This window comes from Ambystoma mexicanum, chromosome 13 (genome assembly GCF_040938575.1).
Source record: "Ambystoma mexicanum isolate Mex_15411 chromosome 13, UKY_AmexF1_1, whole genome shotgun sequence".
In the NCBI taxonomy this organism is placed as follows: Eukaryota; Metazoa; Chordata; class Amphibia; order Caudata; family Ambystomatidae; genus Ambystoma; species Ambystoma mexicanum.
The window spans coordinates 815,699,189-815,713,620 of record NC_090938.1 but is presented as its reverse complement, the minus strand read 5'-3'; positions in this window follow the sequence as shown (position 1 = coordinate 815,713,620).

Sequence of the window (14,432 nt, the reverse complement as noted above, 5' to 3'; positions counted from 1 at the left end):
CCACCCATTACAGGTCGTACAACCATAAGACTTCCCTTAGACCTGATTGGTCCCTCACAGGCTCTTCTGCCTTGAGCTTTGGGTTTTCCCCTCTTGGCTTTGCTCTGCCACACGTTCACAATGCTCAATTTGGCACATGCTCCAGTTCGATTCACAATGTTACTGATAAACCATTTGACATTCACTATGTCGGTTTCACTTTCAAATGTTCGTTTGCCACTCAATATCTTGTGCTTTCTCTCAAATACTAATTTCCCTTCAGTTTGGCATTCAATGTTGTTTGTTGACACTTGTTTATTGGATTGTTACTTGCCTGCGGTCCCAGGGGTGCTGTGGTCTTCTCGTCCCCTTCTGACACTCACCGACTCTTGTGATTCTCCAGAGGCAGTCCCTGCTGCTCCCACTCACCTCTTCCGTAGTCGGGAAGCAGACCGCATATGTTCTGCTCGTTCTCCGGGCACTTCCTCGAACATGCCGGCCTCCCAACTCCTCACAATGAACATTGGTTGTGTTCTCTCTGTGCTCAGTTTCCCTCGGCAGCTCTGTCTGCCCGCCTTCCACTTCGAAGGCTCTCAGTCCTGCGAACATCACGTGACCCTTTCTCCTCAGGTCCAGCAGGCCTTCTGGGATTGTTGTCAGTCTCTAGAATGCTTAGTCTCACTCCAAGCTGGCAGTTTTCCTTCTCCTCACACATGGTTGCCTCTTCTTCCTTTTCACACCTGAGTACTCTCAAAGGGCTTCAGGTGTGCATCGTTAATTTGAATTGCCTTGTTGTAATGAGTCCAATTAGTGTGACATACCTGACCTTGTCATGACCCACAGGACGCGCCCCTTTTGGTCTTCCTGGTCCTTATCGCAACGGGCCTTGCATTCCCTGACACTCCCAACATGGCCGTCCAGCGTGACACACCTTCCGTGGTCTATACGTTGGACGTAATGTATTCTACTAATAGACCGCACCCCGCGGCTCCGCGCGTCTCAATGCTATTGCCAAGTCGCGATCAGACGTGTGCTCCGTAGTTCGCTGTATTGCTTTCCTGGTTCCTAGCTTTTCTACTTCCATTCCCTGCCCCTTTCCCTTTCCTCTTGCTTCCTGGACTCGTGCGCTATCAGCACGTCTTCTTCGTTTCCCGGTTCCCCGGATTGCAGCATCCCGGAATCTTAAACGCACGCTGGAGTCGGAAGAGACTCGCTCAGCCTTATTCAAGTCCAGGTCTGTCCACAAGAAGACACTGCCCACAGAGTCCAGCAAGGATCGGTCTCAGGTGAGAAGGGGGGAACTCCGTGACAGTTTGAGACGCCTACCGACCGCACTCGAAGTCGACATGGAAGCGGCCGTCCAGGACCTGATGCGAGGTATGCAAGAATTAACCACCGAGGTGCAGAATTTAAAGGCTGAAAACGCTGCTCTCAAACAATTAGTTCTATCCCGTGATTCAGCCGCAAAAGAAAGTGTGTTACTGGGCAGCATTGTTGACAAATATGATGGGTCGGCAAAAACCCTTCGTGGATTCCTGGACTCATGTTTGGTTCACTTTACATTTAAGCCCTATTACTTTTCCACTCCCAGGGCTAAGGTGGGTTTCATAATCTCTCACCTTTCCGGAAATGCTTTAACCTGGGCTACACCCCTAGTTAACTTCGGCGACGCTCTCCTAGATGACTACGATGGTTTCATACGGGCCATGTTTGATCGCCCAGAGCAGGTCTTTACTGCTCAGGAACGCCTCTTAGACTTTCAGCAGGGATCCCAGGATGTGCTCACGTATGTAACCCGATTCAAGCAATTGGTCAAGGAAGCTGATTGGTCTCCGGAGGCAAGTTTTACCCTTTTCAGGAGAGGACTAAATGAGGAGATTAAAGATGAGTTAGCCAGAGTGGCGCGACCGAACTCATTCCAGGCTCTTATGGACCTTGCCATGCAAATAGACTTTCGCATCCAAGAAAGGAAGGCAGAGAAGAAAAAATCTAGAGGAAACCCTCTGAAGGTGTCCTTTGACAGTACCTCCAAATCTGACACAAACCCAGGATCAGTCACCGAACCAGAACCCATGCGGATAGGTGCCTTCCGTGGACCCATATCCCAGCAAGAAAGGATGAGAAGGATTAATACGGGGTTGTGCCTGTATTGTGCTTCAGACAAACACTTGGTTAGAGAATGCCCTATGGCCCCTCCTCGGCGTTCGGGAAACGCCAACTCCCGATCCTAGATGGAGCAGGGCTTCGGGAGAGAGATGTTTGCTCCACATCAATTCCATCCTTGAACTCTCCTGGACAAAACAATCTAGTGATACTACAGGCCTTCCTATCAACCTCCGGGAATAAGACCTATCCTGTTTTGGCCTTGGTACACTGCGGGGCTATGGGAATATTCATTGATCAAGATTGGGTTTTTAGTCACCACATCCCATACGAAACACAAAGCATCATGCAGCCGGTGGAAGCGATTGATGGAAGACCCCTCACTTCAGGGCCCATAAGCTTGCAGACCAAAGAGATCCAGCTTTCAATTAACCACCACCAACAGCGGATTCGATTCGACATTATTAAGTCAGCTCATTACCCCATGGTACTGGGCATGCCCTGGTTACAGAAACACAATCCGTATATCAATTGGACAGCAGGATCACTATTCCTCGGCTCAGAGTTTTGTATGTCTCACTGTCTAATCCTGGATCCCTCCTTGACCCCTTCCAAAGAACCACCAATAGACCATCAAGCACCTCTCATGGTTTCCAATATCGTGCAGGTTCCTAAGGCCTATCAGGGATTTGTTGATGTGTTCTCAACTGCCATAGTCCAGGCCTTACCCCCTCACAGGCCTGAAGACTGCGCCATAGACACGGATCCCTCAGCAGTGATTCCCTTTGGCAGGATGTTCATCCTTTTCGAACCTGAGAAAAAGGCCCTCCAAGAATACTTGGATACCAATCTTGAGAATGGCAACATAAGACCTTCAAAATCTCCAGCCGGAGCTTCATTGTTCTTTGTTCCTAAGAAGGACACTAAGGAGCTCAGACCCTGCCTCGATTATCGTGGATTAAATCAATGCACCCTCAAGGACCGGTACCCTTTACCCTTAATCTCGGATATCCTGGAAGCGGTCAGAGGCGCTTTGATTTTCACGAAACTGGACCTCCGGGGTGCCTATCATTTGATTCGTATCCGGGAAGGAGACAAATGGAAAACAGCATTCAGAACACCCTTTGGTCACTTTGAATATCTGGTCATTCCCTTTGGATTAGCTAATGCCCCAGCAGTCTTTCAACGTTTTATGGACAGGGTGTTCTCTAACATGCTATTCCTCTTCGTCATCGTCTACCTGAACGACATTTTGATCTACTCCAAGGACCTTCTAAAGCATGAAGAACATGTAAAGGCAGTACTACAACGACTCTGTGAACATAAACTCTTGGCCAAACCTGAGAAATGTCTGTTTCACGTTGCTTCTGTTCATTACCTAGGCTTTATCCTTACTCCAGAGGGAATTGGCATGGACCCTTCAAAAGTAAAGGCTATATTATCCTGGCCTGCTCCCACGTCCGTGAAACAAGTTCAATCCTTCCTGGGGCTTTCCAATTTGACCGGAAGTTTATACCCACCTTCTCTGAGATTGTTCAACCGATTGTTGCTCTCCTGAAGAAAGACACCCCCTTTGTCTGGTCTATTCCGCAAGATAAGGCATTCCAACTTTTGAAGACAAGATTTACTCAAGCCCCCATTCCGGCCCAACCCGACATTTATCGACCATTCCTTGTGGAAACGGATGCCTCTAACTATGCCATTGGAGCTGTGTTGAAGCAAGAATTTGAGGATAAACTAGAACACCCCATTGCTTACCTTTCACGAACCCTGACTCCCAGTGAGACACACTACTCCGTCTTGGAAAAAGAACTTTTAGCCATCCGCAAAGCCTTCACTGAGTGGCGACATCTACTCCTGGGAGCTAGATATCCAGTCCAGGTCCGCACGGACCACCAAAATCTTCAAATTCTACAGTCATTAGAGTGTCGGAACAGTTGTCAGGCTCGTTGGGCCTTCTTCTTTGCCCAGTACCAGTTCCACATCACTCATGTTCCTGGATCACAAAACTTGATTGCTGATGCCTTATCTCGACGGCCTGACTATGAAACTACCGAAGATAAGGCCTATCCTAAAATGTTTCCCCACACGATTTCTGTAGCTCAAGCAGTCAATCTCCTGGAAGAAATCCGAGTACAAACCCAATCCTCTGAACTCTGGAAGAATATTTCTAGAAAGAATCAATGGAACCTGAGAGTCAAGGAAGGATATTTGTTCAAGGACAACGCTCTGCTCATTCCTACACAAAAATGACAACAAAGAATAATAAACCTCTGTCATGATACCCTTCACTCCGGACATCGTGGCATCACCAACACCCTCCACCTCAAACAAAGACAATTTTGGTGGCCTAAAATGAAGAGTGACGTACAACTATATGTCCGAGCCTGTGCAATTTGTAGTCAGAATAAACATGACAACAAGAGGCCGGCGGGTCTTCTGCTACAGCCCGCACTGCCAACAAGGCCATGGGAATTTATTGCTACAGACTTCATTGTGGAATTACCGCCTTCCAGAGGGTACACCACCATCATGGTCACCATTGACTTGTTCACTCATATGGCTCATTTCACACCCCTCAGTAAGCTACCATCCTCATCTGAACTGGCTGGAATCTTCCTGGAGCACATATTCCGCCTTCATGGACTTCCTTCCAAGATAATTTCCGATCGAGGACCTCAATACGTCTCACAATTCTGGAAACACCTCTGTCAAATATTAGGAATCCAACGCGCTCTTTCATCAGGTTATCACCCTCAAACCAACGGGACCACAGAAAATGCTAATCAGTCTCTGGAACAATATCTTCGATGTTTTGCCACTAAGGTTCAGGATGACTGGTCGCTCCTGATACCCGTGGCTGAATTCGCCGAGAACAATTCCGATCATTCAGCAGTTAAGACCAGTCCCTTTTATTGCAGCCAAGGATTCCATCCATCAGTTATGCCCTCTGTTCTTCCACAACCCACACCGGTACCTACTGGTGACTCCCGGATTGAAACACTCATCAACATACATAAGGAGACCAAAAAGCACTTAGAGAAGGCCAGAACACAGACCAAGAGATATGCGGATTCCAAAATAAGACCCGGGCCTTCTTATTCAGTTGGATATCAAGTCTGGTTGTCCTCGAAATTACTACCCGGACATCTACGGTCAAACAAATTGCCCCCCCCCCCGGTATTATGGTCCGTTTTCCATCAAGGAAATTATAAACCCAGTCTCATACCGGCTCAAGCTACCAGAATCCTGGAAAAAGATTCACCCAGTTTTTCACACCTCCTTATTAAAACCTTACATTAAATCCTCCCGGAAATCCTGCAGACCCACTCCTGTGGTGGTGGACAATCAACTGGAATGTGAAGTGTCCCGGATATGCGACTCCAGGTATAAACGGGGTCAGCTTCAATACCTGGTTGAATGGAAAGGATATCCCCCCAGTGAAAGAACTTGGGAACCACTTTCTAATCTGAATACCCCTCGACTGGTCAGAAGATACCACCTCATACACCCAGGCAAACCTGGAGGAACAGGTTTTCAGAGGAGGCATGCTGTCATGATCCATAGGACGTGCCCCTTTTGGTCTTCCTGGTCCTTATCGCAACGGGCCTTGCATTCCCTGACACTCCCAACATGGCCGTCTAGCGTGACACGCCTTCCGCGGTCTATACGTTGGACGTAATGTATTCTACTAATAGACCGCATCCCCGTGGCTTCGCGCATCTCAATACTATTGCCAAGTAGCGATCAGACGTGTGCTCCTTAGTTCGCTGTATTGCTTTCCTGGTTCGTAGCTTTTCTACTTCCATTCCCTGCCCCTTTCCCTTTCCTCTTGCTTCCTGGACTCATGCGCTATCAGCACGTCTTCTTCGTTTCCCGGTTCCCCGGATTGCTGAGGAATCTTAAACGCACGCTGGAGTCGGAAGAGACTCGCTCAGCCTTATTCAAGTCCAGGTCTGTCCGCAAGAAGACACCGCCCAAGGAGTCCAGCAAGGATCGGTCTCAGGTGAGAAGGGGGAACTCCGTGACAGACCTTCAGTACTGCTTACTCTTACACCTCTCTTCTTCGTCTCAGTACTAGAGTGGTGTTGGTGATAGGAAGTGTGTATTGTTCTTAGTTGCTTCTTACTCTTCTCAGTACTTGGTGGGCATTTACAGGGGAGGACAGGGCATGAGTGGACGCAGCCATGAAAGCGGAGGGAAGGAAGGGTGAGTCTACATTAGGAAAGGGAGATAAAATGTCTCGCATCAAGCACTCCCTCCCCAATCACCAATGACCCTCCACCCAGGTGATTCTCCCTTGCTCGTCCACCCCCAGGGTCGGGATCCAGAAGTGATTGCCCTTCCCTGCCCACCTGGGCAATTTATCCCCACGGAGTGGCTGTGAGAGTGCCCTCTGGATTCTCACAGTATCCCTCTTGCCCTGGCGCGAATCCCGCCTTCAGATTTGATATGGCCTTAAGGACCTCCTCACCTGCAGTTGTTGCATCTAATGTTGCCTTTTCTTCAGGCGTCAGTGTAGTAAGGGTGAGCTCCTCATGATAGGTTTGTGTTGTGAGGAATCCAAGGGAGTCCTCACATTTTCCCCCAAAATATCCTCCCCCAGGTGTCCAGGGAAAGTCCACCGCTCTTGGATCCTGACCGTGGGGGTGGATATGTGAGGGAGGATTACTTGCGAGGGGGAGACTTGGGGAGTGGGGATGAGGCACCCTTGGGTGAGACATGGTATCCCCCATTTCCCTTTAATAAGGAATCAAATGTCCCCCAGGCTTTTATGGGATATTTCCAATCCCTTCCCTGTTGTGTTAGAAATCCATCTCAAAATGCATGCCACTATGGTACTGAGCCGAGGGAGAGACCACATAGCAACATACATCCATCCATTATTAACTCAGACATACACAAACACCACCCTGGTACTGGGACGAGGAAGAGGGAGGCAGAGTACTAAGATTGTTGTGAAATCAATGTGAATGGCCTGCACCTGAAGTCAAAGAGGTGGTATAAATTGCTTGCTCAGGTAAAGGTAGGACGCAGGGGCTGGAGCTGCAGCTGGAGCGTGGAATGCTGGTAGACGGAAAAGCTGGAGGTGAAGGCAGGGAGACACATGTCCAAAGCGCTGAGGTGCTGCAGGGTTGCTGCAGCAGAAGCAGATTGTGATTGGTGTTGTCGGAAGGTCTCCTGTGGCAGGGAGAGGCTGCCAACCTCCCAGAATCAAGAGGACTCGCTCTCCACTAGCCTGAGGTGCAGAGACCCAGGAAGAGGGGCCTGCCAGGCAGTGAACACACAGATCCAACGCTTTGAGCTACAAGAGTGATCCTCACAGCTTACCTTTCCAGTTTCTTTCTGTTTGTGTACTGAGTACCGGCTCACACCGGTGACTCCGCCGCCGGTGGTTCAACTGAGTATACTGAGTTGGTTCCGCATTCCTGGGGCGGCAACCAATGAGGGCATCACGCGTCCCGCGCTCTCATTGGCCCTCAGACACACACACCCCTCTATATTCCACAGACGCCGATTATGCAGACACTTTCAGCCAGCAGCAGCGCATCAGACCAAAAACAAACGTGCGCCTAAGAGCACACACCAGCAACGCCAAGTTCTTCGTGCAACCAGCGCTCAACAGGCACCATTGTACGTGCCATGAGTTACTCCCCAGGTAATGTTCACAGCTTGCGTTTAGCGACTACCCTATTAGCAGTCAGAATCTATACTGGCTATTAAGGGTCTCGTCTCCCTCTTTCTTTCCCGCATGAACAGGATAAGCCTGCCAGAGCCCTTCTCCTGGTGAGCTAACGGTACGAGTGAAGTTCCGCCTCGTCCGCCAAGTCCATTTTTCGACTCCACAATCCAGGAAGCCAGTTATACCCAGCCCAGGTACCTTGGTGTCTGCATGTGGGATATACATATTCTCTACGGGAAAGACAGGCACTTTTAATATCCTCCACCAGTTCTCTCCACAGTCCGGGTGGAGGGAAGGTCTTCAATATATCCCGTACTACCCATTTTGCCTTTATTGCACACTAGTGCTGTATAATATAACTTACAGTATCCTAATGTCAATTTCAATTTATACACTTTTGCCTTTCTTATAGAATAAATGTGGCTTTAGGCAACGCAATTCTGTGGACTGGGTCCAGCCACACATTTACGCAACAAGCAACCAATAATGCAGACTGACTGATCCGGCCTGTCCGGGGAGCCTGCCCCACAGCTAGATCCATTACCAGGTTCCAGTGGTGAGTTAGGCATGCTTTTCCACCACCGCTCACAAATCATAGTGGTACTAATTTCCACTCCTGTTTTTTGTTCCATTTGAGCCCTGCAATTAATTAAGTGCTTTTGATAAAACCGTTAATTCGGCATCCTTCACACAATAAATTTGTGGGTACTAATTAACCTAGTTCTGTCCAGAAGGAATTAAGGGTCTGACAAACAAGAATTTCTCACTTACTATTTTTTCTTGTTTTTTCTCTTGTTTTAATTTTCTTGCTACAGGGGCCACCTATTAGCCCTGGGGAAGGCGGCTCTTGTAAAGAAATACTTATCCCTCTGATGCATTCCCAAGTTGGATAATTTCTCCGCCGAAACGTGCATTATGTGCAAGGGGGGTGTACAAACCAACAAACTCCTTTGGGGTCCTTCAACCACCGAAACCTGGCCACGTTCCCCCTGTCGGCACCTGCAAGATGAGATGCTCTTTTGAATATAAGCCACTCTAGGGGCACCTGCAAGATGAGATGCTCTTTTGAATATAAGCCACTCTAGGACCTATATGGTTACAGGCCCATAAGTGCGCCAATCTTTCGACACCTATGATTTCCACATGGGTCACACATGGGTTATGTTTTACACTTGAAGTCATTTGTGTATCTTTCCTTTACGGGTTACGTTTATGTACTTTCAATTTAACAAGCACTGAGGAGCCCGTATGGGTTATGTTTTGTACTTCCAATTTATTTATGTACTTAAAAGAATCTTGATTATTAATTTTTGATTTGACTAGCTTGTTTTGTCTAGATTATGGAATTTCGCCATATGTATGTTATTTATTAATGTTTTTGATGTGTTTTGAAATCAATACAAACTATGTATATCCACAGCCTTCGATGTGTGAGAACTTTCTTCTTTTCCCGTTTTCTCTTTCTGGACAATTCCTTTGGTTATGAATTCAGGGATTTAATCCTTTAGTACCAAGATACCAGGCTCCCCAATTCCAATCACACTGTTTGTTTCATTTATTGACAAAAATTGGGTACGAACCTGGGTAGTAGCAGTTCTACCTCCCCTTTTGGTTTTGTATTTCTTATGCCTGAGTCTGCTACTTGTCACCAAGGACATACCGAATCTCCCAGTATATAAGGCAGTGAACAGTAGCAGCCACAAGAACCGACCGAACAGAGAAAGGCAGACGAAGACAGCGTATCTGGTGAGTCAAGTGAGAATGAATGACTCTGGGCCGCTGTGGTGCAAGCCGCGGTGTGAATGCAAGTCGGAGCACTCGCAAGTGAATGGAGGACAGCGGAGGCAATGGGATTGCCGGTCCAAATTTGAAACAGATGTTTGATGACTACAGTGATGTGTAGGTTGATGAACGGAGTGGTTTGTGAATACTGAACTGTGTTGAAATTGGGAACGCCACGGAAGGGCCTGAAAAGCAGTAAACTTCAAATTGCAATTGAATAAGGAGCCCATGAGCAGGGTGCAAATTCCCAGCAGGAGAGTGAACTGGGAATTTGCAGTTATGTTAAGTTTGATATGAATGAACTGAAGTTTTGAATACCGAACCAAAGGAAAGTAATAACGAGTGAATGCCACATGAATGGAAAGCAGAAATAAGCGTTCCCTGATACAAAGGAGCTGTGAATCTTTGAAAATAAAGAAAGCAAACATCGGTAGTCAATTGTAGAAGTTAAGAAAAAGCAAGCATTGTCCAGAGCCATAAGGAAACGTTTGAAGTTGAAACTGTGGGAAAACTATGAAAGGTTTGATACTCCAGCAAGTGAATAGTGTTGGAAAAGGACTGCAAGAATAGAAGTCCAATACCACTGTTAAGATGAAGCAGTGGTGGTATAACTGTGGAAAATAAACAAATCAGATGTGTCGGATGCGTGACCTGTAATGGGTGGACAGTGTTTAACGACAACTGCGCCCAGACCGAATACACCCATGAAAGAGAAGCCACCAGACGCATCTATACGTTTATAGTTGAATATTAAGAGAGACCACCTGATGCATCTATACGTTTATAGTTGAATATAAAGAGAAGCCACCTGACGCATCTATACATTTACAGTTGATATATAGAGAAGCTACCTGACGCATCTATACGTTTACAGTTGATATAAAGAGAAGCCACCTGACGCATCTATATGTTTATAGTTGATATAAAGAGAAGCCACCCGACGCATCTATACGTTTATAGTTGATATGAAGAGAAGCCACCTGACGCATCTATACATTTACAGTTGATATATAGAGAAGCCACCTGACGCATCTATATGTTTATAGTTGATATAAAGAGAAGCCACCTGACGCATCTATACGTTTATAGTTGATATGAAGAGAAGCTGGTACATTGTGAACTTAAAGAGTTGATCTTTATGATATTGATGGAAGAGCCAAAAAGCCTGAAACTGGGAAGAATTCCGAAGAATTGTGTTGTTGTGAAAACAGTGAGAGACTTGAAAGCTTGGGGAGAGGGAACCCCTTGGGATTAAAAGTGAACTATTTGGAATCCCCAGGAAGGGAGAACCCCTTTCTGACCAAGAGCTGGAAGAAGCTCTGAACCTTTGTTTGAAGCTTTTTCATTTGATGCTGACACCCCTTTACACTTTGAACTAGTAGATGTGAGTCAAGAATAGGTTTTGGTCACAGACAGATATTTGCTTTGGACTTCCTGACACAGACTATCGTTAGTGTTAGTTAGGTAGGGAAATTCCACCTTAGCAGAGGGCAAGATAGGCCTTATCCCAACCTCTTTTGTGGTTTTAATAAAGGTGTGTAGCCCAAACTTTCCTCTGTTGTCTGGGTCTACTTCCTGAGGCCTTCACAGAGGTTTTTCGTTTCACTTTGATTTTCAGTCGTGTATAGTATTTACCGAAATGCAAGGCTATTTCTTCAGGTTCATTAAGAATCAGCCCTCATTTGCACATATCAGGGGGTATTTCTGCTAATTTAAAAGTGCATCCTGAATAAACAAACAGGATGAGCCTTTATATGTTCAGAAAACGAAGGCAACCCCATGCGCCTGCTTTGAATAGGTTCAGGGGGAGGGTGCACAATGCATGACAGGGTCTTTCCTGACCCTGTCATGCAACTTGTTTTTATACTGGGACAGAAATGCTTTTGTTAGATCACATTTTACAGTGACGGGCCCCTTAAGGGCCTATCATGGTGAACTGCACTGGGGGCCTGTAGAGCATTATTGCTGGGAGAGCGCTGTGGGGGTATCCTAAAGATCCCCCACTAAACCCCTCCCTAAAGTCTCCTCCCAGGTGGCCAGAGCTAGGCAGAGGCTTCCTCATCCTGACCTTGGGGGTGGTGTACTTCAGGTGGCCAGGGTAAGGCAGACGCTTCCTGATCCTGACCTTGGGGGAGGTGTACTGCAGGTGGCCAGGGAAAGGCAGACGCTTCCTGATCCTGACCTTGGGGGAGGTGTACTGCAGGTGGCCAGAGCAAGGCAGACGCTTCCTGATCCTGACCTTGGGGGAGGTGTACTGCAGGTGCCCAGGGAAAGGCAGATGCTTCCTGATCCTGACCTTGGGGGAGGTGTACTGCAGGTGGCCAGGGCAAGGCAGACGCTTCCTGATCCTGACCTTCTGGGTGGTGTACTGCAGGTGGCCAGGGCAAGGCAGACGCTTCCTTAAAAAAGAAGAGAGAACTGTATGGATAGTAAATCCCCAATTGTAATTCAACCAAACTGTCAGGACTAGCAGACACTTTTACCGGATTGATCTCAGGATCTGCTATATCCTCTTCACTGCTAGAATTACTGCACAGCCCCAAAAACCCTTCCTCCTCCTCACCTGATGAGGTAGAATAGTTTAGCTTCTTTCTTCGGGATTGCCGTGCTGGAGTCTTCTTCTTTGTGAGCAGATACGGTCTGCCTCGAAAGGAAGCCACAGTGCCTCTATATAGAGAAATCCACAGTGACTCCTCTCCGCAACAGCCAGATATATTTCAGGGGAAAAAGCCACAAAGGCATAAAAAACCCCACGATGTTCCGAAGAGGGCTGTCGAATAGGCGGATCCGATGAGTGGTAATCTTCCAATAATGAAGCAGAAGTCTCCGGGAGGGCTATCCAAGACGGAAGTGAGGATGGTAAACAACTTCACAAGCAGAAAACGAAGAAGAAGGAGAGGTAGGGATCCAGGAGGAAGTGGCAAGAACTACGGATAGACTAGGAGCTAGGAAATGGAATGAGGGAGGAAAAAGGGGAGGAAGGTGGACCAAGGACTACAGAATAAACACAGAATAGAGCGCACGCAACACGGTAAAGCACAGTTGCAACGCGCTGATCCGTTGAGTAACTGAAGTTTTTATACCTGACGGCGGCCATGTTGGAAAAAGACTAGACCGCAGTGTAGCATTCCCGGGAAACGTGGCGGAACAGTCTAATGGCATCGGAGTTTCCACCTCCGCCAGACTCGCCAGCTGCCAGCAGTCGTGACACAAACAAGCAAATGGTGGCTCTCATGGCCGGGTGAGTGGCTATGGGCTTGGTACTGACCCCTAACCATATAGATGAGCATGTAGAACACGTAGAACAAAACTGTGGAAAATCACACAGTGTCATGTAGAGAACTATCCCCTTTAAATATATCTACAGAACAATGAAGTGCTGAAGTTTGTGCATGTGTGTCGATTTGTGAGCTATTTCATTCAAACCAAAGCACTAAGAATATTAACAACAACAGAGAGAAAAAAAAGAACAAGGAAAAACATGTAAATATTACAACCGAAAAAAGGGAAAAAACAAAAATCAAGTACAACCAAGAAGAACAAATTCCAGTAAAATAAAGAAATGTATTGATAGTCTAACCACTCCGATCGCTGATAAAACCATACCCCAAGTCAGGAATGGCAAAAAGATAAAGACTGCACAGGAAAAGTACCCGAGGATATTGTCTCTAGAACCGATTGTGAATTTAGAGGAATCTCAACTCATAAGGCTAACTGATAATGACATAGAAGATGAGCTTTTAAATCTTTCAACTTATTCTACTGCTTCCTCAACACAAAGTACTAAAACGTCCCTACCATATGTATCAACATTGCATAGTGAATCCCGTAATAAAGATATATCCTCAGAAGGTGAAAACGAGTACCCACATTTTTTTACGCTACAACAGAAGAGAATGGCAGCTACTTGGGGTAGGAATACATCCACAACTCTGGAGTTGGATGAAAATTCTAATAGAAATACCTCTAGTAGACATCCACATTGTGACTCAAGAGAAGGTGATAAACCAAATTTGGTGAGTAATAAAAGCAAGCAAGCACAAGAAAATTTAAAATACTCAGATAATATACGGTAATAATGATGCATAGGCAAGCGTCAGACTCGTTTCCAAATAGATCAACCTTGTTGACCGCCTTTAAAGGCATTGCAGAACTAAAATAAATTCAATTCCATGATATAAAATCAATGCGATTTGTTAAAAGGGCCAAACTTGATATAGTTGAGCTAGGTATACCATCTCAGATCATAAAGGAATTGAAATGGCAAACAAGAGATAAAAGTAGGTACTTGGGATTTGACATGTTTATTGATTCTGATAGATCAAGAACTAAAACTAAACATGTTTCATATACACCTAATTCCAAGGAGGAAATATCTAAACAAAAACAGCAAAATTCACCTAGCACAAAACCTAGACTAGTGGACGTAACAAAACATAAATATTCAACTGAAGAGCCATTCGAACCTCTATACATTACATGTGATGGTGAGAGAAGAAAATTATCACGAGAGGTCTATTATAATAATGAGCCAATTCAACCCAGGCACAGAAATCGGACATGGCCAACAAAAGCTAGTCAAGAGACAAATCCTACTAACAACCATTAATGTCAAACCTCGATATCCTCTCACACTTTAACGGTAACTGTATGGAACACGAGGTGGATTTCACAATTACTAAATCTAGAAGAGAACAATCATTTATCCTCTTCTGACATTGTGATCCTCCAAGAAACATGGATAACCATGCAACCTATATGGCCAAATTTCAAAGTAACCTGGAAACCTGCAGTAAAAAAATGAAAAGGGCGCCCATGGGTTGGATTATTAACAGCTGTAGAGCTTGGTTCAGGTTTTACCTTGGAATCATGGCCGTCTCTGCAT